Raw genomic sequence first — 25,630 nt, forward strand, 5'->3', positions numbered from 1 at the left:
AGCAAGCTAAGGTGATTATGGATTGTATTAATCTCTTTTGTGAGATGTCGGGGCAAAGTGTTAGTGCAGATAAATCTTTGATTTATTTTTCCCCGAATACTGATACTCAAGTTGCTACAAGGATTGTCAACAGAATGGGCTTTAAGCGCACTTCTAGTATTGGCAGATATTTAGGCTCTATTGTTAAACAAGGGAGATATATTAAAGCAGACTATGGAGCTATCAAGGATAGGATACGTTCAAAACTGGATGGTTGGAAAAGCCATTGTCTTTCTTTTGCTGGTCGAGTTACTTTGGTGAAATCGGTCATTGCTGCAATCCCTTCTTTCCATATGCAGAATGGTCTTTTACCAGTAACGTTTTGTGATGAAATTGAGCAGATACAAAGGGCTTTCATTTGGGGAGATCAGGATAGCAGAAGGCGGGCTCATTTAGTAGCTTGGGATCAAATGTATAAACCCAAAGATAGAGGTGGTTTGGGAATAATTAACCTTCGACTCCAAAATGAAGCTTATATTCATAAACTGGCGTGGAAGGTGTTAACTAAGAAAGATGATTTATGGGTTAAGATTTTAGTAGCCAAGTATGGTAGAGGTCAAGACTTAAGGAGAGGTATAAAGGCAAAATCATATGACTCTAAACTTTGGCGTGATCTTGCTAAATGTTGGAGTAATTTCCTTGCTGGTCTTAGATGGGAAATAGCAGATGGTTCTGAAGTAAAGCTTTGGACTGATAACTGGTTGGGATGGGAGGAAAATTTGCAGCAGTTGTCGAGCAATCAGGTGCCGTGGGAGGAGAGTCAGAAATCAATTGCAGATTACATGGTGGATGATGGTTTCCGTCTTGAAGTTGTTCATCAATTTCTGGAGTCAGATTTGGCTGATGCAGTAACAAATCATCTCAGGCTTATTCCAAGGAATGGGGAGGATAGATTAGTTTGGATCAATAATCATCACTCAACTTCTTTGGTTAAGGTCGCTTACTGTAATCTTATGAACTTCCCAGCAGATGTTCACACTAGCTTATGGAAAAAAGTTTGGTCGTGGAATGGACCAGAACGAGTGAAAGTGTTTATGTGGATGACTTTGCTTGCTAAACTTTCAGTGCGCAGCAGAACCAGTAAGTGGAGCGGAGGTTCAAATGTCTGTCCCAGTTGTCCAAATCATGAGGAAACTATTATTCATGTTCTTCGTGATTGTAGACATGCTAGGAAAATTTGGCAATCTTGGTTTACAGGTTTGATACCCAATTCCTTTATGAATTCGAATTTGCAGGATTGGTTGACTTTAAATATCGATAACATGTGGTCCTCCAATAAAGTGAAGGACTGGAGGGATATTTTCTTTACTACTTGTTGGTTTTTGTGGAAGTGGAGAAATTTGGAGATCCATGAAGATCATTTCTGTCATGATGAGCAATCGCAGGCTTCAATTTGGATGTTTGTCCAACAGATTCTGCAAGCCCGAATTTATCAGCGCCGTGGTGATTCCAACGATAGCGTTTGGACAGCCCCCAAGCAAGGGTGGGTTAAGTTGAATTGTGATGGAGCTTCTTCTAGTGGCATGAAAAAAGCTAGTTGTGGTAGTATATTAAGAGATCACAATGGATCCTTTTTGGGAAGCTTCTATTGTAATTTAGGTTCCTGCAATTCTCTTGATGCAGAATTATGGGGGTTACTGAAAGGTTTGGAACTGCTTTGGGGAACAGGATTAAAAAGAATAGAGCTAGAATGTGATTCTAGCCAAGCCATCCAGATGTTAAAGGAGCAGCATGAAGATCCTAGGGACTCTCAAGTCACTAGCAGATTGAGATTATGGTTAAAAGCAGATTGGACTATTCATCTTGTTCATACCAAGAGAGAAAACAACAAATGTGCTCATTGGTTAGCTAAAGCTGGGCAGACTAATAATCTCCATTTCAAGATTTTTAAAGATCCTCCTCCTCAGTTGATGGAACTTATAGTTGCTGATGCTAGAAATATGTCTAGCTTGTTAGTTTCTGATTTGTAATTTCTTTCTGTTTCTGAGGCTTAGCCCCTCTTTATTTAAAAAAAAAAAAAAAAAAAGTGCATCTTTCCCCTTATATATACGTAGGAACGATACTCATGATTGCCATATTGGTTTTGTTCTTGAACCAGTGTACACTCTCTATCCCAAATACTCAGGGACAGAAAAAGGTTCACATAAGCAGTGTGTCTCGGTGCATGAAAGCTGTGATGGCAGGAAGCAGTGACGACACCAACACCAAAAGTAAGAAAGTTAAGGCCTTTGTGACGGTGAAGCAAAGTAGTGAGGGACTCCTAACGAGTCTTGTTACTAGAGTTGTTGATGCACTAAATTGGGCCATCATAGCACTAGAAATTTATTAAAGGCAATTTATAATTAAAACGATTATTGGCCTAAAATAACTTGATATAAATATGCACTAAATTGTTAAGATTGAATTATGTTCATGCAGAAGATTTGGTTTTGAGTAGAATTTAATTGATATAAAATTAAATTAATGCTATCCAACTATTTTTTCAGAACTATAATATCAAAATACAATTAAATTTATAAATAAATAAAAAATAGTGCTTAAGATGTGTTTTAATAATAGGAATATAGTTTATCATGTTGTATGAGATAATTTTATCTCATGCATATATAAAAAATAGATGAGATCCACTAAGGAGAAGAGAAATAAAGAAAACAAGTGGATTTCCCCCACCTTTATGTGTATACGTAAGACAAAATTATCTCATGCAATATGAGAAACTATATTCTCTTTAACAATATATATGTGTGTTTATGTTTACGTTTCTCTATTTAAAATTAATATATATAGTAAAGTATATATTTTTATATTTTTTTAAATTAATTCTCTTTGATAATAACTTTTTTAAAACAATTTTAAGATTTGAAAGGTTAAAATATAAATAAATAAGTAAATAATTATAAATTTGTTCTAATATATCACATGATTTTTTCAACTATGAATTTTTATAATGTTTTAACTCAATCGTAATTATATTTTGATATTTTTTAATATCACTTTCTCATTTTTAGGGAAGTTTTTGACATATCACTTCATCACAAGGCTTTTTTAAGCTCTAACAGGGTATAACAGAAAATAAACCTTGCTATCAGTGCAAATTTGCTTTGATTAGAACCTTGTTTAAGTAAAGTGAAATGTGAATCATTTCTTTGGGTGTTAGTTATAATATAATTTTAAACATATGTTATGTAATTAATAGCAAATAAACGACAACTGGTTACCATATTTAGAAAATACACAGCAAAGAAATGGTAGTTCAGTTAGTGCATAAGAACTGAGTAGGTGAGTGTGAGAACATGTTTAATCCTCCCAGTACCATTTTTGAGAGGGATTTGAAGGACTAAATTGCAAATATATCTTAGAAGAGGGGATGAACACTTAAGCTTTTTTTGAAAAATGTTATAATATATGCTAGAGTGCTAGGGATAAAAACTTTTATGCTCACATTTGTATTAAAACTAAATCATTAATCATTGAATAATTCTACAAGTTTTTTTAATATATATCTCTTGGTAAAAATCTTAAAATTCCCGCTTTTATTTTATTTTATTTATTTTTTGTCTTGTGTTCTTTTTCCCCTTGCCTTTGTTTTCTATGAAAGAAACAAAGTCAGAGAGAAATACAATAAAAGGAAATGTACATAAGACACAGAGCAAAGAGAATGAGGAGCTGTATGAGACCACATTTGAGATACCAGCAGACTTCGGGAGTGTGGGTGCTATTTTAGTTGAGATACCAGCAAAGAGAATGAGCACCACGAGGAGGTGTTTCTAAAGAGTATAGTCCTTGATGGCTTCGCTGATGGTCCTGTGCACCTTACTTGTGATTCATGGATTCAGCCCAAGCATGATTGTCCTATAAAGAGAGTCTTCTTTACTAATAAGGTCTGAATCATAATATCCCATTTGAAGTTACTTTTTTTTTTTTGGTAATTTAATTAATTTACCTATTCATTTCAAAACCATTTGACATTTTGCACAATGATTAAGAAAGTTATTAAATATCTTTAATTTTAGAAAAATATAAATGTTTCTCACAATGATATAGCTTTTTTTTTCCATTCACTATTTCTTTTTCTTTCTTTATACGTACAGGAAAATGATAAAAATTTCAATATCAAATGCAAAATTCTGCAACCAAAGATTACAATAATAGAGAAAACATTTTATTTACCGAAAAAATAAATAGAGAAAACATATTTTTATTCTTTTAACAATGAATCATTTTCTTTTGATTTCTTCACATTCTTCACCTCCGAAGTAAACAATATCCTTCGTTGTACTTGTTTGTCTCTTTCCCATCAACAAATTTTTTATGAGTTTATTCATTTTGTTTTTATAATCATTGACCGGATAGTGTTCTTGTGGTTAACTAACCTATGCATGGAACAGTCGTACTTGCCATCACAAACACCAAGTGGAATAAGAAGGCTGAGAGAAGAAGAGCTAGTCCTGCTGAGAGGGAATGGAGAAGGAGAGCGCAAGAGCTCTGACACAATATATGACTATGATATGTACAACGATCTTGGGGATCCTGATACCAATATTGACCTCAAAAGACCTGTTCTTGGTGGCACCAAACATCATCCATATCCAAGACGGTGTCGTACTGGTCAAAAGCACTCTGAAACAGGTCATTTGTTCATATAACTATTTTTAGTTGTCCATAATATATAAATTTAATATTATCATATATAATAACATTGGTTGTAGTTCAGCATGTACACTCAGCAGTATACCATTGAGATGTAGTAGTTTTTCCAAAAAAAAAAAAAACTACATCTATACCTTTTTCCAAAAAAAAGGTATACAGCTGAGTGTACATGCTGAACTACAACCAATGTTATATTATATATGATAATATTAAATATATAAAATATATTAAAGAGGTTTTGTGTTCGATTTAAGTTTGAAGTGGTTCTAAGCTAATAATAGAAATAGGTGGGTTGTTAGAGGTTTGGGTAAACTATAGGAAATCATAAGTTCCAACTTGTAAAACCAAAGTAGAATAAGGCTCTGTTTGGGAGATGGTTTTAGGAGCGGAAAGGAAGGGAGGGTTTAGGAAGCCCTTCCCTTGTATGTGAGTTAAAAAAAATGAGGGGAAGGAATTGAGGGTTTTTACTAAACCCTCCAAAATCCTCCTTCTCAAAATCAAAGTTCTCCCAATTTAGAGGGTTTGAGGGGGAAAATATTGAAAATTATTTATCTACCCTTAGCATTAAAATGTTAAAACTACATAATTGTGAATCATTTTTAAATGCGATATTATTAGAAAATTCTCAAATACTGACAGAATTTATTGACGAAAAATATTTCGTCAAAAAATAGTTATGAAATTTTTTATGAAAATTATATATGTCAAAAAATATTCGTCAAAACTAAAGAAGGAATTAGAGACAAAACAAGATTTTGCCATAATCACTAACATAATTTTGTACGGAAAAAAAAATTCAGTCAAAATTACTGATAGAATCTAAATTTCGTCTAAACTTTTAACGAAATATTTCCGTCCTAAATTTTGACGACACATTTCCATCGAAAGATTTTGACGTAAAATAATTACGTCAAAATTTTTTATGGAAAATATTTCCATCAAAATTTGTGACTAAAAATATTTCTGTAAAAAATTGTAACGAAATTTTTTTTTTTGTCAAAAATCTTTAAGGAATCTAAATTTTGCCAAAATATTTCACAAAAAACATATTTATCAAAAATTTTGACAAAAAATATTTCCATCAAAATTTTCAACAAAACACATTTCTATCAAAAATTGTTAACGAAAAAAAAATTTCGTCAAAATTCTTAACAGAATTTAAATTCTGCGCAAGTTTTTTACGGAAACATTTTCGTTAAACTTTTTGGCAAAAAAAATTTCTGTCGAAATTTTTAACAAAACACATTTTCTTCGAAAAATATTTCCGTCAAGTTTTTGATAAAAGACATTTCCATCAAAATTTTCAACGGAACGCATTTCTGTCAAAAAATTTCGACAAAAATTATTTTCGTAAAAAAATTTGACGGAAAATATTTTGACAAAATATTTTGACGGAAAAAATATTCTGTCAAAATTTTTTACAGAATCTAAGTTTCGAATGAAACATTTCTCACAGAATTTCTAACAACAATTTCTGTCGAAATTTTCGTTAGAAAACATTTCCATCAAAATTTTGAACAAAAAACATTTTGTCAAAATTTTTGACGGAATTCTTTTTTCGTTTAAAACATTTGATGGGGGAAATCATTTTCGTCAAAACTTTTGATAGAAACTAATTTTCGTCGAAAATTTCGATAGAAAATTTTTTTTGTAAAAAAATTTATCGGTTGAAAAATTCTGTCGCTTTTCGACAAAAAAATAATTTTTTGACAAAATTTTCATCGTTTGTAACGTAGAAATTTCTTCGAAAATATGATCTTTTTTGGTGTTGTGAAAAGTACATAAATAATTTTGTTAGAAATTTTAAATTTAATTTAATTTGTAAAATATAATAACTCTTTTTCCTTAAAGATACAAAATAACTCTTTTTCCTTAAAATATAATAACTCTTTTTCCTTAAAGATACAAACGGATCTTTTTTTATAATTTTTTTGTGCTTCAAGATACAAAATAACTCTTTTTCCTTAAAAAATTTCAGTTTTCAACTAAGATGAGATTTGTTCTATTGGAAAGGGATCGTATTTAAAGTAGGATCTAGTGATAGGCAATATCTATAGAGGAGAAGAACGCGAGAGTGATATATCACTAATGCACTATGCAAGATCCTTGAATTAAGCGAAAGGAGTTGGGGGTGGGGGTGTGCAAATTGATAATGAGAGTCTAGGATTCAAAAGTGTATACCAATAATGTGTAACCCTATATTTATGGATAATGAGAGGCTAGGACACGACTTCTACGTTGGATAAGCCTTATTATACGGTGATTCGTATTTTGAATCGAGAGTCGCATTTGCCATAACTTTCTAGAGCCAGTGGGATCCGTTATATCGATCACGAGTAAAGTTTTATCTCAAAGTAACTAATTAGTAGTTTTAATCAATTGCTATTTTCATTTTTTTAGTATTATTTATGGTGGAATAGATTTAAAGTTTTGAACAAATAAGTTTACAATTTGCTTTTTATTTTATTTTTATTTATTTTGTTATACACACCCATCATCTGAAACGAGAAGTTCCAACTTTTATGTTCCACGTGACGAGGCTTTTGCTGAGATAAAGAAGACACAGTTTACAATGACCACAGTGTCCTCAGAACTTAGTGCAATTTTAGAATCATTAGATGCAATTCTCAGTGACCAAAATCTTGGATTTGTAAGCTTTGAAGACATAGACACGCTCTACAAAGAAGGATTTTATTTGCCACCTCCTAAAGCCTCTGGGTTAACATTGCTCCAAAGAATCATTCCCAAGTTGATCAAGGCTGCTGATGATAGCGAGAACCTTTTGCGCTTTGATACCCCAGAAGCAATTAAAAGGAAGTACCTTCATAACTGTATGAAAAATGCTTATGTTTAAATTTGATACTACCCGAACTGCTTATTGCATTACTTGCTTTATAACTTATCTGAGTCCAATAAACTCTACAAGGCAATGACCTGGGTCGGTCGTTGACTTGGTTGTGTAATCAGTAATATGTCAATAAGTCATTGGTTGAATTAGTGAGTTGCTGATTGAACCAGTTAATTTGAATTTATATAAATATATGTAATAAATATAAATAATTTGATAACTAATAAAGTAATGTGCTTTAGTCGATAGCTTGCATTTTATTATTCTTCCCTTAGGTTCTAGGTTCGAATCCTAAATTGTGTACAAAGTTCTCATCTAAATGCACACTACCAATAACAAATAATTGCATGTTGAGAAAAAATAATTATTTTTTGGGCCTATAAATCTTAAAATTAGTAATGTCAATGACTATTTTTCCTAAATGGTTAGGAACTTATGTTAAGGCTTAACATTCGTTCATAATCTGTTAAAACCCTTCTCACATTGTAGTAGTCCTTTGGACATAAAATATCGACAACACCAAGGCCACTGTTGGGCTAACATTTGATTTGAAGGAGTTTAGTTCGTGGACATGATATGATAAAGAAAGATTCAATAAGAGAATGAAATAAAAACAGGAAAGAATATACCTATAAAAAGCTCATATATCCTATTCCATATTTGATTCATAATACGTAAGCAGTCTAATAGAATACTTTTATCATATTCGGTACTTGAGGCGAATCAAATAATTTAATATGTATAATTAATCAAAATTATCCTTTTATAACATAATTTCATATATTTTTAAAATTATTATTTTTTGACTTATTTATACAACCATTCTCATTTTAAGTTACTCAAAAAATTCTAGAAGTCATAATTGTAAATAAAATATATTAATTAAAATATATAAATTATCTTACAAAAATAACGGGCAGATCCCGGTGCACAAGGTTCCCCAACTTGCAAGGATAAATCCATCATAATTTTTCAAAATCGAACTCATGACCTTCTGATCACAAGGAGCAACCTTACCATTGCTTCAAGGCTCACCCTCAAATTAACTTACGAAAACATCTAAAAATATATATATCTTCCCCAAATAAATTTTTAAAAAGAAGTCTTAACTCATTGTTAATGTTAGTGGTTAATGTTTTGTGTTTGTGGGTGGGGGTGGGCTACCTTGTGATAGTGGTGGGTGGTGGTCGACTAGTGGCGGAGTGATCTTGGTTAGGGATGACTTTTACATTTCTAATGAAGTTCCTAAGAGAAGAGCGTAGAGTTACGTTTGGAATAAGATACATGTGATATTTATTTTCTTATCCTAGCCAATTGTAACCTAAGTCCTCACTTAGGTAGCTTGGTATGTTGCGGGTAGGGATAAAATGAGCCAAAAAGAGATAAGTTTATCATATCACTTTAGCTCACTAAACAATGGACAAAGAGTATACGATAAAGTAGTATATTATATCCTGTTCTATCTATCGTGACCACCGCGCCCTATGGAATATGGGTAAAAAGGGTGAGTTCCTAATGACTTAAGTCATAGAAATTCTAATATCTTTTGAACGATGTACTTTAAGATGTAAGATGTAACACCTCATGTTAACCTGGTTTGTTAACATGTCATCGTATTAAGCCACGCTTAATTTAAAAATGCGGAATATCTTTTTCTTTTCAATTATGACGTCATTATACTTAGCCAAGTTGATTACTTAATCATTTTCATAAAAACATCGCCTGTATGAATATTGCAAAGACATCTAACTAAAAAACCTCAATATAATAATAGCAGTGAGTATCTAAAATCTCGGAACTACGACACGTAGTCCGGACATAATCCTGATACATTATTACAACTCGAATCTAAACCAAGACATAGTCAAATCAATGCGGCATGGACAATCTCCATGCTCACCAAATAAGGCAACAAAGCCAACAAAGTCTCAACAGCAACAACATAATCAAAGCTAATCAACAAATAGCAGCAGACATAATCCAGCATCCAATATAATCAGCATAACAACATAAAAATCAACTAAGCTCTGGCCTCTTGCCGCTTGAGGTCTCAACCCCAGCATTACCTGAACCTGAAATGGTGCCCCAAACGTGGGGTGAGATCTCTAAAAAGAAATCTCAGTAAGACAAGGGGTCCTCAAGGATCTTCCACCCCAAGCTCACTTACATGTGCAATATAAGTTCAAAAGCAGTTAACAGTATAAGTTCTCAAAGTAGTGCAATGCAGCATATAATCATGTCATGTGTGTTATAACAATTCTACTGATCAGAGAGTGTAGGAATCCATCTACACCCACACGGTACTAGCCATTCGCTGCACCCGTAACACCACATACATATCATAAACAATTGCACTTAACAACTCATTAGCATTTCACGAAAACAGTACATGAAAACACATCATGCATACAACCAACTCCCCATGGAAAAATGGTGGAACCAACAGTGGCTAAACCGAGGACACGAAAACTTACCTCTTAAGCAATACGTCCAAACCAAGAGCTCACACTAGCTCAAGCCCACAATCAGCACAATCACAATCTGTTTATACAATAGTTAATAATCAATAACCATTGCTCAAGGTTACATTAAGTGATTAAGGCTTTTCATCTCATTTTAAGTCATTTCATGTTGTTTCTGCAGGAGGTATTCGAATACTCCACGAGTTGTATTCGAATACTCCAGCTCTCCTGAAAGTATTTGATTACTTTCATTTAAGTATTCGAATACTACCAAGTATCCGAATAATTTTCCCCCCCAGTATCCAAATACCACAGTATCCGAATACCAAACCTCACTGTATTCGAATATTTTTTAGTATTCGAATACTTCTTCAAAGGTATCCGAATACTTTTCTTCCCAAAAAAGTATTCCCATACTCCTGCAAGGAGTATTCGACTACCAGATTAAAAATACCATTTCAAATCTTTACCAAATACTCTAAGATTTTACTATGTTAAACTAGACATCTCAAGCTTTCCAACGACATATTTTATGCCTCAATCGGAGTTGTATAACTCCGGTTATGACTTTTGCAAATTTCCTACAACAAGCTGAATTTCCAGCAATAGGGTCTCGACTTTAAACATACACTGAGAGAAATCCACTTATCCAATGGATCTAAAAATTTATAGGGTTGTATCCCTATGTGTTATCTTCACATAGGTCCAAATATCACTCAATTTAGAGCTCTGAAGCTCGAGATATTACAATATTACTAAACTAGGTCGCTGTTGTCTCGCGAAGTATTTGATTACTGCCCGAAAAGTATTCGAATACTTCTTCGAAAAAATGCAGAAAACTGAGTTTTAAAGGTATAATTGACCTCCAATGATCCAAACTCGATTTGGAGTCCAAGAACTCCAAAAACAGATGTTCATATGCATGTTAGGGACTCAGAAACACATTCATTTATTCAATTGATCAAAGTTTTACTTTTTAACCGATTAAACAAGCTTAAAATCATCAAAAGACAAAGTGTGATCAAGGTATACCTTCCAAGTCTTAAAAATCCGAAAATGAAGTGGCTTGGAGCTCCAAACTCAGCTCTAAGGTTCTGTCCTTATAGGTGCACGAAAATGAATAACAAGGTTACACCTTTCCCCTTCAAAATGGCTTCTTGAAGCCTTCAAAGTCAAGGACAAGACTCTCACCACAAGAACACACCAACTCAGCCCCAAAATCACCCTATGACAGTGGCTACCACTCAGAAATGGAGAACTTTTCACTCTCTAAAGGTTCAAGCACACCCACACAAGGAGTCCCTATAAAGAACTCAAGAGGAACAATGGTCTCAAGAGGGCTACAATGGAGAGAAAGCAAAGGAATGGTGAAGAGAAGGTGGCAATGGAACAGTGGAATTCTGGTCAGCCTCCGCTCTCGTAGCAATAAACAAATGCCTAGGGTTTTGGGCCAAAGTGAGTATTTATAGCTCACTTAAAATTAAACACACAGTATTAACAATAATAGCTACGCTTATCATTTTAATCTCAAACTTGAGATTCTTAACCTACTCATTTTTCTAGGATTTGTCATATTTTTATTTTATTTTTCGCAGCACCTTTTTGGTACGCGCTTTTCCATAGCCAGTATCAGTTCCGGCACCAGTTCTCATTATTTTAACTTGAAACTTGTTTTACAAGTCCTATATATTATTCTAGGAATATTCATGCACTTATTATAATTTTTCGGGATACTTCATCGGTACGCATTTATACCGAGTAGCATACCGGTATCTGCACTTTTATTCAGAAAAGCGAATTTCAACATTATTACTCACTTATTATAATTATTAAAACCTCATAATAATTATTAGGGTCAATTATGAAATTATCTCATAATTATCTAATTAATTTCCTTAATTAGCGGTGCGGGTTCTTACATAAGATGGAAACTCTAGAATTGTTTTATATCTATGACGGAAGGGGGAATCAAAGATTGTATGTGTAACCTTTAGAGGGAACTCGGGTTAATTTAGTGAGCCAAAGTTCAAGTGGTTGACCCTAGATCTAGAAGATACCAGACAATGCAAATTCTCTATGAATGATTATGATTTTTTTGGTATTGCAGGGGACAAATTCTTTTGGTTATCAGATGAGGAATTTGCTAGGGAGACTTTGGCAGGCGTCAACCCGTACAGCATCCAATTGGTCAAGGTAAGAGTTGCTACAAATATTTTGTTTACTACTTTAACAATGTCATCTATCAACGCTCAAGAAACATTCAATGTTTTCTTCTTGGTATATTCATTATGTAGGAATGGCCTTTGAGAAGTAATCTAGAACCCCAAATATATGGTCCACCAGAATCAGCTTTCATCAGAGAAGTCATCCAGCCGCAGATAATTGGTTACGACACAGTTGAGGAGGTACCAAAGCATCAATGACAATACCAAATTTAGAACGAATTTTGCTTAAAAATTGCTTAATTTGAATACATGCAGGCCATTAAAGAGAAGAAGTTGTTCATGTTAGACTACCATGATTTGTTCCTACCATATGTAAGCAAAGTGAGAGAGATTAAGGGAACCACACTATATGGATCACGGACACTATTCTTCCTAACCACACAAGGCATATTGAAGCCAATAGCTATTGAGCTCACTAGACCAGCTATGGATGGCAAACCCCAGTGGAAGCAAGTCTTCACCCCTGCTTCTCATTCAACCAATCTCTGGCTTTGGAGGCTTGCTAAAGCTCATGTTCTCTCCCATGATTCTGGTTATCATGAACTTGTAAGCCATTGGTGAGTACAATCATATTATCATTCATTCTCTTCCGTATATTCAACATCTTATGTTTCCACCAATTAGATTGTACGACAAGTTTAGTTAGTCTTAAGTGATGCTAACTTAGTACTTGTAAACCGTCCATTTTTATAGGTTAAGAACTCACTGTGCTGCAGAACCCTTCGTTATTGCAACAAACAGGAACCTTAGCATCATGCATCCAATCTATAGATTATTGAATCCACATTTGAGATATACTATGGAAATCAACTCTCTGGCACGTCAAGTGCTTATCAGTGCAAATGGGGTCATTGAAATCTCATTCTAACTAATAAGTACTCAATGGAATTAAGCTCCGTGGCATATGATAAGCTATGGCAGTTTGATTTACAGGCACTTCCCAATGATCTTATTCACAGGTATGATTTACAGAGATGCTTTCGGATTTGTTTTTGTTTTTCTTCTTTTCCATAGCCTCATTAAGCATTCATTTGCTGGTATTAATTGCTATTCTTTCAGAGGAATGGCTGTGGCAGATCCTAATGCACCACATGGCCTAAAGCTATCAATTGAAGACTACCCTTTTGCCAATGATGGTCTCCTTATATGGGATGCCATCAATCAGTGGGTCACAGAGTATGTCAATCATTACTATCCAAGCCCACACATCATAGAGTCTGACCAAGAGCTCCAAGCATGGTGGACAGATATTCGAACAGTGGGTCATGGAGACAAATCTGAAGAACCATGGTGGCCAAATCTAAAAACACCAAAAGACCTTATTGATATCATCACCACTATAGCCTGGGTAGCATCTGCTCATCATGCAGCTACGAACTTTGCGCAATATACTTACGGAGGCTATTTCCCTAATCGACCCTCAATTGCTAGAAACAAAATTCCCACAGAAGACCCTTCTAAGGAAGAATGGGAAAATTTTCTGAACAAACCTGAGCAAACCCTTTTGGAATGTTTCCCATCACAAATCCAGGCAACTTTAGTGATGGTAATTTTGAACTTATTATCAACTCATTCACCAGATGAAGAGTACATTGGGCAGCACATTGAACCATCATGGGCTGAGAATCAAACTATAAAGGCAGCTTTCGAAAGGTTTAGTAGGAGACTGAAGGAGATTGAAGGTATAATAGACTCAAGGAATGCAAACAGTAATTTGAAAAATAGACATGGAGCTGGGGTAGTGCCTTATGAACTAATGAAACCATTTTCAGGGCCTGGAGTCACTGGAAAGGGAGTTCCATATAGCATATCCATTTAAAAATAGCTATTTGAAGCCAAAATTTCTTTAATAATTTGTTTCTAGTGCAATATAGCAGGGTCTTCACTTAAAAGCATATTGATATAAAACTTTTTATTTCCCGTAGTTCCAGCTGTATCAATTTGTTCTTCATTTAGTAGGGAATAAACATATTTTCTTTCCAAAAGAAGTTCTTTTCACCTAACCTCATGAAGATATTCTCTCTCTTTTTTTGTCGTTTTTATCAGGGTTGATTAATAATACATTGTAATAGTTAAGTTCAATGTTTACTAAATTAATTAGACTCACCTTTCCTTTCATTTTTCAATTAACCAAAGGGCATTCTAGAAATCCCTCTTATTCAATGATTTTGAATGGTATAATTCGAAATAATGAGATTACTTTCAATTTCCTTTGGAGGAATGGTAATTTTAATTCCCGACAACTTGCAAAGATCAATGATTGTCTCTACAAACTAACACTCGACTTTTTAGCGTGCTTTGTCCTCACTCACACATTTTTGGCAAAACTTCCCAAGAGATCACTCATCTTATAATTGTTCCAAGTCAAGCAAGCTTAACTATGAAGTTCTTTCGTTCCGAGCTACCGAAAAGTAGATGCGTCTTGTTAGTATGGGTAGTATCAATTAATTCTTATAAGATATCCCCAACTATACCATCCCATACCAACACAATCTTTGGAATCTCTCTCTTTCGGGTATTGATTTGATTCATTCATGTACCCCTCAACTAAAAGATTTAGCATGAGCTGCTCATTGTCCGTATCTCTTTTGCACCCGCGATTGTAACACCCCGTGTATACCCGGTTTGTTATCATATCATCGTATTAAGTGTTGCTTAATTAAAATGCGGAATTAACTTTTTCTTTTCAATTATGACGTCATTATTAATTACCAAATTGATTACTTAATCCTTTTTCAAAACATTTCCTGTATGCAATAAAAACTATATACACTGAATAACCTCATATATATATATATATAAGTGAGTATCTAAGCCACGAAACTACAACGCGTAGTCCGAACCATATCCTGAAACAATTATACAACTCAATTCTAAAATAAGACATAGTCAACCAATGTGGCGTGGACAACCCCCATGCTCACCAAATAAGGCAACAAAGCCCAACAGAGTCTCAACAACAAAAACATGATAATAAAATAGAAATGTCAGCATCCAAGCATAACAATATAAACAACAACAGCTCCGGTCTCCTGCCGCCTGAGGTCTCAACCCCCGAGTTACTTGAACCTGAAAATGTGCCCCAAACGTGGGGTGAGTGACACGAGCTGTCGAACTCGCGCAAATTAAAAATTATTTTTTATTAGGGTTCATAAAATTTGTAGTAAAGTGGAAACCCTATGTCGTCTCTCAAGGAAATTGTTTTGGTAAAAATCGCTTATGGTGACAGAAAATTAAAAGGGGGTTTTGGATTTTGATTGAATAATTAAAAAGGCAGAATATAAATTTGGAATAAAAATTCGTAATTAAAAATTAACCAACCTAAGGTTAGGGTTCCATGGACGTCTTTCCTCGGATAAAAAATGTCAGAATCGTGATTGATTGTCAATTGAATCAGAATCCTTATTTCCAATTGACGACCCTTTCTAAGCGATCGCTTAGAATTTGATCAAATACGGTGCTTCTACTCATACAATCGCAGAGTATCAGCCCGTTTGATTTAAGGTCATAGGGTCAATCAATCTAATCATCAAATCTGATGATTAATCCCTTTCCATAATCGCAATCGCGAACCTCAGATTGAATATCCACGATCGCACGATATCAATCTGAGTTGGGAAGGGAAACAAAATTGATTTACAATAAAGCGCAGACGCTCAAGACTAATCCATGAAATTTGTTACCCTTAGGTTGATTAAAAAGTTTTTAGCCTCGTATGACTAAGGTAAACATGATTAAAATAAAATAAAAAGAAGAAGAAGAAAAAGATGAAGAACGCGAAGAACGCTTCAGAGAAAGTGCTTTGATCCCAGAATTCGAAAATTAGAGAATCCCTAAAATGTTTCCTACTCTGCCGTCATATACCCCTACCCAAAGCGGGCTAGGCTTCAGTTCTGATCGGCCCATCTATCTAAAATACGAAATAAAATAAATAAAATAAAATAAAACTAAAACTTGGCTTTGGGCCATTTAAGTAACTGGGTTTTAATTTAAATTACAAGCCCAATAATAAAATAAAACTTCAGCAAAACGCATCTGAACTATTCATAAGAATTGTAGCCCTCTGTGTTATCTGAAAAACCCAACAATAACAGTGTCAATCTGACAACTGTGGACCGAGATATGGCCAAAATACAGAAGTAACGTAAAGCTGAAAAATTCTGACGAAAATAAATTAAACCCAATCAAAAACTAAATATGTAAATTAACTCAAAACATCATTATTTTATTCAAATAAATCCTAAAAATACTAATTAAGAGTAACAAATAAGTGTAATAAAATATGAGTTATCAAATTCCCTCACACTTATCTTTTTGCACTCTTGGGCAAAATCTAGAATACAAAAATAAAGCAAAGAAATAAGAAAAGAGTGAAGATCAACCTATCCATCATAATAATTAGCAAGTATACAAAAGATAATAAAAATCACAAGTCTTGAACAGATAAAACAACCAGGACAAAAATTCCTTAATCTCAAATCACAAGACCTGTCAATTTCAACTGCAATTGTTAACTACACAAAAATGGTTCCTCACAGGATGCTCTCAATTTTTCTCTCAAGTGTATCAGTTAATTCAGTATATCACTCAAATCAACATCAACATCAACAACATCTTTATCCCAAATTAATTGGGGTCGATGGTAGATGAACCCACATGAAAGATACAAAACGGTTGAAAAAAAAGTAAAAAAAACAAAAAACAAATAAATAAATAAAAATAAACAAATAAAATAAAAAAATAAAATAAAATAAAATAAGATAAAATAAAATAAAATAAAAATAAAATAAAATAAAATAAAAATATATGTATATATAAATAAATAAAAGTAAAAAAGAAAGGGACAAGAAGAAGTGGGCGAAATGAAGGGGAAAAGGACTACAAAGGGACCATCTGGAACATAGGAATAACAGCGGGTCTAACCCTCCACCACACTTATAGCTTTTCTCCATTCCGTTCTAAGACATACTGTCCGCCAATCTATATCTCACTCCATTAAATCTTGTTTTACTACCTTTCCCCAAGTAAGCTTCGGCCTACCTCTGCCTCTTTTTGTGTTTAGCTCTTGGTAACAAACTTCTGTTCTTACAGGAGCATCCATGGGCCTTCTCATCACGTGCCCAAACCACCTCAATATATGTTCTCTCATCTTCTCGGTTACCGGTACTACTCCGACCTTTCCTCGAATATCTTCATTTCTTATCTTATCCATCCTTGTGTAACCACACATCCACCTTAACATCCTCATCTCTGCTACTCTCATCTTATGCTCATGTTGCCTATGTGCTGGCCAGCTTTCCGCTCCATATAGCATTGTCGATCTTACTGCCGTTTTATAGAATTTTCCTTTTAACTTCAGGGGGATTTTGTGGTCACACAAAAATGCAGATGCACTGCGCCATTTCATCCACCCTGCTCTGATTCTGTGATTTACATCCTCATCAATCTCTCCACCTTTTTGTAAAATGGAGCCCAAGTATTTAAAAGCATCTTTTTGGGTACTTCTTGACCATTTAGATGCACGGGCTCTTGGTCCCCATCTCGTACCAGAGAAAACTCACACTTCAGATACTCAGTCTTGCTTCGACTTAATGTCAATCCTTTGGATTCCAATGTGCTTCTCCACAATTCAAGTTTTCTATTAACACCTTCCTTGCTCTCATCAATAAGCACAATATCGTCTGCAAAAAGCATACACCATGGCACTTCCTCTTGAATATCTTTTGTTAGTTCATCCATAACTAAGGCAAAGAGGTAAGGACTTAGAGCCGACCCTTGGTGTACACCTACCGTGATAGGAAAATAACTTGATAATCCGTTACAAGCTTTTACACATGTAGTAGCCCCATACATATCCTTGATTTCCTTTACATACTTTGATGGAACCGGGGGCATCCATAAGAAACCCTCAAACAAGCTACAGAGGACCCCCAAGAACAAAATGCCTCGACAAATGCAAGTCTAGTACGAAGCGAAACCCTGTGCCCTAGAGTCTTAAAGATTATGTGGCCAACAAACGGTAAAACATGCACCAAGCAAATACTTGAGATGATGAAGCAAATGGAGAAAATAAACAAAAGCAGGAAGATACCTGGCCAGAAGGAAAGCAGAAAAACCAAAAGAAGCTTGACGAGAAAGGTGCAGGGTAGAAGCTCAATACAGAGAGAAGAGCCCTGAATAAACGCCACACGCAGTTAAAAGGTTATAAACAAACCGAAATGAGGAATTTATAGGAAACCCAAAACTCTTGGGCGCGAAGACAAAGAGCCTCAAAACGGTTGACAAACAAGGGGCAATAAGGACACTTCACTACGCACATTAAATGCATCCCATCATAACATGCACAAAGACAAGACGGCGCACCCTGCACGATGCACGAACCGCCAATGAGCACAGAACACGTGGATCGTCGTAACCGTCACAGCAAGCGTGATACGAAAGGTCAGGATGAAGTGATGAGGCCAAGCCCCGACTTCCGAGCTCCAATTGTGCCATGAAGTCTCAAATCAAATAAAAGGTCGACCAAAAGATCATAGCCAAAGGTCGCAACATGTCCGAGAATGTCAACTCGGTCCAGCACAATGAAATTAAAATTCGAAACAACGATATCCAAAATCTCAAAATGAGCTCAAGTCGCATCCGACATGCCCCCACTCAACTATACATACGAACATCAAGGAAGATCAAGGGGCATAACGCGTACAATCTTGACGAAAGCAACTCCGAGTTAGAGCGCAGACGTCAAAAACTCAAAATTCCAAACCCGAGATCAACGAACTCGGACAAAACAAGTCCGAGGTAACATAACAACACCTCGACATCCCGAACCTCAGAATACCGAGCTGGGGGGCAACTGTTATGGATATGAATATCATATCCCAACTACCTATCAGAATATCTGGTGAGATACAGAGTCATCAACATCTCAACAACTCCAAACAGCCAAAGAGCACAAGATAAGGATCCCATCCCAACAGAAATGGAGTTGAATCCTACTACAATTGGGGAATCTCAAAAGGCCCAAGCCTAGGAAGGTAATCCTATAAATAAAAGCCTAAGCACCCCAGGTAAAGACTCAGAACTCATTTACTACTTCTGCCCACGTTGTGCACACACCCACCTCTTGGCTATAAGCCTATTGCTTGTGCGCAGTGATTGGGACCTCGGCTATAAGCCTAGTATACAGTTGATATACACTATCTCTGAGCGCATACCCTACGGTATAGCAATACGGTCTATCCAGGACCTAACATATATATATATATATATATTAAATTTTATTATGTCAAAAAGTAATCTAGACCATAAAAATCCTTCCTAATTTATTTTAAAATCTAGAGCATCGTGATCCTCGCACGTGGAGTTGGAGTAAGAATTTGGAAGCCAAACTGAGAACTGAGGAGTGGGGTGAGGTGTATTGTCGTTTAATTGAACAAATTATATTAAAAGATAGCCCGAGGTTTGCACCCTGCTGAATGAAGTCTTCTTTTTCTTGGGTGCCTCAATTGATGGAAGAGAAAGTGTTACTTTCTTCTTGGCAGTTATGACATGCTTTATTTATTTATTTTTCTATGATGAGTCTTGAGTGCCACACCATCATTCATATATTGATATATAAATATGGACCAGGCTTCCAAAAAGTCTGATACTTTATATGTTATGATTGTACATCCAACAAAGCGTGAAATTGAAGGAAATTAATTAAATAATATAAATTGAAATAAAATAAATTAATAAATTATTACTTAGATATTTCATGTCTGTTCTGGTAGCTGCGTGCATGCTTTCATAGTGAAAAATCTAATGACAAAATTCTTTCGATAATCTATCTCGCATGAGTGGACACATAACTGAAATCAACGATATATATTTACTTTGATGATAAAACAATATATTTTAGGTTAATTTATTTTTACAGTAGTTTGACTGTCGAAAATGAGAAGGATTCAAGGATCATTAGCCAGGAAGTATGGATACAAATACCGGTATGGATACACACCAGGGCTTCAATACGTAAATAAAACAAATTCCATAAATCATAGGACACAATATAACTAAGATTCAACACATAGAATTAATATAATATTAATCTTAAAACACAAATATTAAACTATAATAATGACATTAATGTTTTAAGTTAACTTTGAACATTGTAGACATGATAAAATTATTATTTATCTCAATATTATAATATTAATATCCCACTTGTATTGGTACAAAAAATTTAAAAAATTAAAAGTTATATGATAAAAGCATTTAAAAGAATTAGAAAAGTATATATGTGAGGTATCAGTGACAATCATTTCAAAGTATAATGTTACATGCTTTTGAAGTGCATGGTTACACGGATGTCAACATGAGTAATAAAATAGAGTTGGACTCAGCAACTCAATAGATCGTTTTTATTTACACTATACTTTTATGGTTTTTACCTGGCAATGAAGCAATAATAGTTTCAGGTTCAAATGCTAGCCCGGTCTTTACCCTCTGCTGCAGAAGATAATGGCTGGAGAGCTTTGAGAGGATTCATAATGACACCGTCTATGAGTCCATATTCTTTCGCTTCTTTTGCACTCATGAAAAAATCACGGTCAGTATCCTTGTTGATCTTTTCTAAACTTTGGCCAGTGTGATATGAGAGATATATACCCATTCAAGTTTTCCTTATCATGCAGCATTTCATTTGCCTGAGGATCATTTAAAAAGCAATAAAACTAGCCAATCCATGAGGTCCTCCTTCGTTAGTGTAGTCATGTGTGGTATCACTACTTGTAAGATGTTCAAAACAAATTGGAACCCAATCCAACCAAAATCCTACTAACTACAACCAAACAATATAATGATAGGGAATGGGAAAGAAAAGTTAAATTTAAGGTTTTTTAGGACTTCTTTTACTATTTTGTATTCCCATATACCAAAAAATTGAACTTATACAAGATTATTTTTACTTCATTTAATCACTGAAAAATTGGATTGCTTAGATGTGGCTTTTCATAGCTGATTTGGTTGATGAAAATGCAAAAACTGCATCAAACTATCCTCTTGAACAACCTCAAGTATTTTAGAGTTTTAAGGGACTTTCTCAAAATAAGAGATACTCAAGAGCAAGACTCTAACCAGCAACTTAACCCATGACTCTCGTACTAGAACCACAAACAAATCTCAAGAGTTGTGATTTATATCAAGGTTAAGCTGTCATATGGCACATAACTCCGACACAGAAATAAGCCATTTCTGGCCAGCAAATATCAGATATTAACTTAAATTCCGAACAAGGATTCTCTCTGTATACCGGGGACCAATTCGGTCTATTGGTTACATAAAAAAAAATGTACTTCTGTCCATGGAATTTCATCGAGTTCAATGAAGACAAATTTGGGTCTTTCAAAATGCCAGCACACTTATTCAACTTTTACTATCAAGATAGGTTTTAATTTTCAAAAATAAATCCTAAACTATTATAAGCAAACAAGAGGTTTATGCAATAGATTATAGAAATAAAAAGGTCGAAAATGGGGCCTATACCTGAATATCTATGTCAGTTTGCCCTCCGTGAGCTCCACCAAGCGATTGGTGAATCATTATCCTTGAATTTGGCAAGCTGTATCTCTTTCCTTCAGAAACGAGGAAGGAATACAAAGTTAGAAGAAGCATTTGTCATGTGTGGAGAAAAAAGGGAAATGAGAGACACCATAAAATAAAATAAAGGAACATATACATTATTATTACTAGTTGTAAATGATCCTCCTGGAGAATTTACATACACGACAATATCCTGATCAACATATCACAAAATTAGTAGTTGATTAAGTGCTTGAACTACAAAATTGAGCTTAAGACATACTTGAAAAGATGAAAGACAAACTCAGGGTAATAATCACAATAAAAAATGAGGAAAAACAAAAATATAAAGGAATGTAAAGGATTAATTTACATGGGCTACGACATAAGATAAACCATGAGTTTTTTAGTAACTGAAAATGACGAGCAAACCTTGCTAGGATCAACAACATCGAGGTAAAGAAGTTGAGCTACTACGATGTTAGCCATATCATCATCAACTGCTCCACCACAACGTATTATTCTCTAAATACCGAAACATTTTATTAACCTAGTCTATGAGCAATTACAAAAAAAAATGTAGAGAATTTATGGAAAAAGTGTGTATAATTTTAAAGGATGTAAAGTTGTGACATTTTAAGAGAGAGAATGAGATAGATTAAGGAGGAGAGAGAGTTGACAAAAAAAATAAGGTGTGGGTTCCACCTCTTTGTGAGAGTGAAAGGATGTAAATTGTGTAATTTTAAATGATAGACACTTTTCCCAAAATTTATTGGTATTGTGTTCCAAACAATTCAAGGTATTATTATCAAAGGGAGTGAGTGAGGGTAAATTTTTAATAAACCCTAAACATGAATCCCCATAAAAATAAAATAAAATAAAATAAAATAAAATGTAAGAGTAAAATGAAGAGCCTCGAAATTGCATTGAAGATAATTGAACAAAACAAACAGCTCACCAGGGGAAGCGTGAAGGGTGTGAAGCGAAAGAAAGGTTGTGAGAGTGAGAGTGAGAGTGACAAGAAGTTGTAGGGGTAGAGGAGGAATCAGGAAAGAACAAGAGAGGTGAATCGAAGAGAGGATGTGTGCACTACGTAGCACCGATATCGACACGGGGACACGTGACACGATACCACACAATTTTTTGATACGTTAATTTTAAAATATGTTAGATTTTGACATGCTAGGATATATTAAATAATATTTTTAATTTATATAGTGTATATTATATTTAAGGAAAAAATATTTGTCATTTTAAATAACATAAAGTTATGTCATTTTAAGAGAGAGACAGACACAGAAAAAAATTTTATTTAAATTTTAAATTAAAAAAAACCACCAACCTTCTCTCTTCCATGATTTCCATTTTTCTGTGTTTATCTCTCTCCTAAAATGACATAACTTATGTCATTTAAAATGACAAACACCAAACCCTATATTTAATATTCAATAATTTAACAAAAAAATGAAACTAAACTTATAATATTCATCAATTTTACAAAGAAATCTAAGATATTCCAAATATTTATATTAAACTCAATAAAATCGTAATCGTAATACAACAAATCTAATAGTTAAAACTAAAAATTCAACGCAATGCAACCTTTGAATTTTTCTTTTAAATTTTTATAACGCGTGTCGAAGTGTAAGAGATTGTCAAAAAGTGTCAGATATGACACATCAAATTTTTTGAAGTGTATAAGTGTGCACGGTTATTCAATTTGATTTGGTACAAACAACTATGCTATTATTATTGAAGTGGCGGCTAAACCAAGCGCACACAGACACTACCTTGACTTCGACACTCGCATGTTCTTCATAAAATATCTCTGATTTCATTGCTTATTGCCTTGTTCCTTTGGCGGGTTCACTTTTTAAAATTTGTACTTTCTTTTTTAGTTTAATATTTTGGCGATAAAATTTATTATACATTTTTATTAATCAAATTGTAATTTTCCTTATTTAATTTATGGGTTATATTTATCTCATTCAATATAAGATTAACCAAATTTTTACACACATATAACAAAGGTGGATCGAACTCTATTTTTTTTATTTCCAATTATTTATGGATCTCTCTTGTAATTTTATGTCACTAACATGAGATAACTTATCTCCATCAATATAAGAAAAATATTTTCCTTAATTTATAGTTTAAAAAAGCTAAAATAAATTTTATATATATATAGGGTAATACATTTGTTACGTAACAGGAAAACAAATGGTTTTCATGCACAAACAACAATTAAGAGAGATGAACAATTATAAAGAGAGAGAAACAAAAATTAACGGGTCCCACATCAATTGTTGTATGTGCTGCAAATTTTTTTGTTTTCCAGTTACATAACAAATATATTACCCATATATATATATCGAAATTGATCCTTTCGTTTTTAAATGTTGTGCTACTTAATTTGGCTCAAGACCGCTACACCTACAGTCAGAGCTATTCATGTAATTTCTGGAGATATTACAAGACTGTAAGTGATAATTGTTCAGTTTTTATTTTACCTTAGAAAGAAATAATTTTTTTTTGTGTGTGTATGAAAAACTTGTTAACTGAAAATTTTATTTGATAATACACAATTTATGTTTCATTCGTTCTAATTTTCAATTTTCAATAACAAATTTTATAATGGATATATTTAATAAATAGTGCGTCCAAAAATGGAAAAAGAAAAAAAAAATTTCAATTTTTTACTGATTTTATCAAACATAATTTTTTATTATTCATATTTCCCAAACTAAAAACTGAATAAAAAAATTAAAACGTTGACATGCCCGCCTTTTAATCCCTTCATCAATATTTTGCAAAAATTTTCTCTACACTTATCATTAATAAATAGGTGATTTTAATATTAACTATTTTATAACAATCAGCTGACTTCGTTTGAGAATATGACAAAGTTTAGAGTTTTATGAAAAGAAAAACAAAAACTAGAAAGGAATTTTATGATTCCACACAGGGTGTCAAAACTGGTTGAAACGACACGTATTTTATACGAACACGACACAAATTTTTATTCGTGTCAAAATCTTCAACATAACACGACATAAATTTTTTGCGAGTTGACATGACACAACATGAATAACACGCAAAATAGGAGTCAAAACGGTAATTAGTAAAAATTAAAAAAATTAAAAAATAATAATAAAATAATTTAAAAAATATGGATCAACACGAACACAAATACATCAAAACGAACACGATACGAATTTTTTGTCATTTTTTTTTTCAACACGAACACGATATTATTACTTTTGCGGGTCAACCCGAACAAAAAATTTCGTATCGCATCGCGAATCGATCCACGTGTCATAACCTATATTGACACCCCAAAATCCACCTAAAGACGAACATGACAGTTGTGGTTATTCTTATATGCTAGCACTTACATCTATTTTAATTTATGAACCAATGATGGTTTGTATTATTATTACTATTGATGAAATGTATTTTTAAAATTTTAAATTCAGCTTACAAATTATATGAAAACTAACTCCAAAATTTTAATTAGCGAAATATTTTAATAAATCCTTAAAAACAATAAGTAAATTTTTCTCCAAATAAAATAAATAATCAAATGAATAAGTTAATTAATAGATATGAAATCCTATACCCAAAAAAAAAAAAAAAAAAAAAAACTGATTAATTTAACCATTATCAAACGATTTCTCTGCTCCTATTAAAAAGGATAAAGTAATATTTTATTAAAATAATTGGTAAAATTATGAGATGCCAAAAAGAATGTGCAAGTTCAAACTACTCTATTATCTTTGCCATTTGCTTAATACCCCTTCTGATGGGTTCCCTTTTAACGTTTTTCAAAGCTCATCACAGAAATT

At 33.6% G+C, this 25,630-nt stretch overlaps 1 protein-coding gene and 2 pseudogenes across 1 annotated transcript in view; 1 reads left to right on the forward strand and 2 right to left on the reverse strand.

Annotated features, from left to right (window-relative positions):
* The window catches only part of LOC133291683 (uncharacterized), a 54,331-nt gene that overhangs the window by 24,309 nt on the left and 4,392 nt on the right, over positions 1 to 25,630 (reverse strand). The window lies entirely within an intron of this gene.
* On the forward strand, positions 3,628 to 14,043 carry LOC133291690 (linoleate 13S-lipoxygenase 2-1, chloroplastic-like; annotated as a pseudogene).
* LOC133291688 (ATP-dependent Clp protease proteolytic subunit 5, chloroplastic-like) lies at positions 20,686 to 23,623 on the reverse strand (annotated as a pseudogene).

The sequence above is a fragment of the Gastrolobium bilobum genome, unplaced genomic scaffold (assembly GCF_033153095.1).
Source record: "Gastrolobium bilobum isolate Gb01-03AN ecotype WA unplaced genomic scaffold, APGP_CSIRO_Gbil_v1 utg2692, whole genome shotgun sequence".
Taxonomy (NCBI): Eukaryota; Viridiplantae; Streptophyta; class Magnoliopsida; order Fabales; family Fabaceae; genus Gastrolobium; species Gastrolobium bilobum.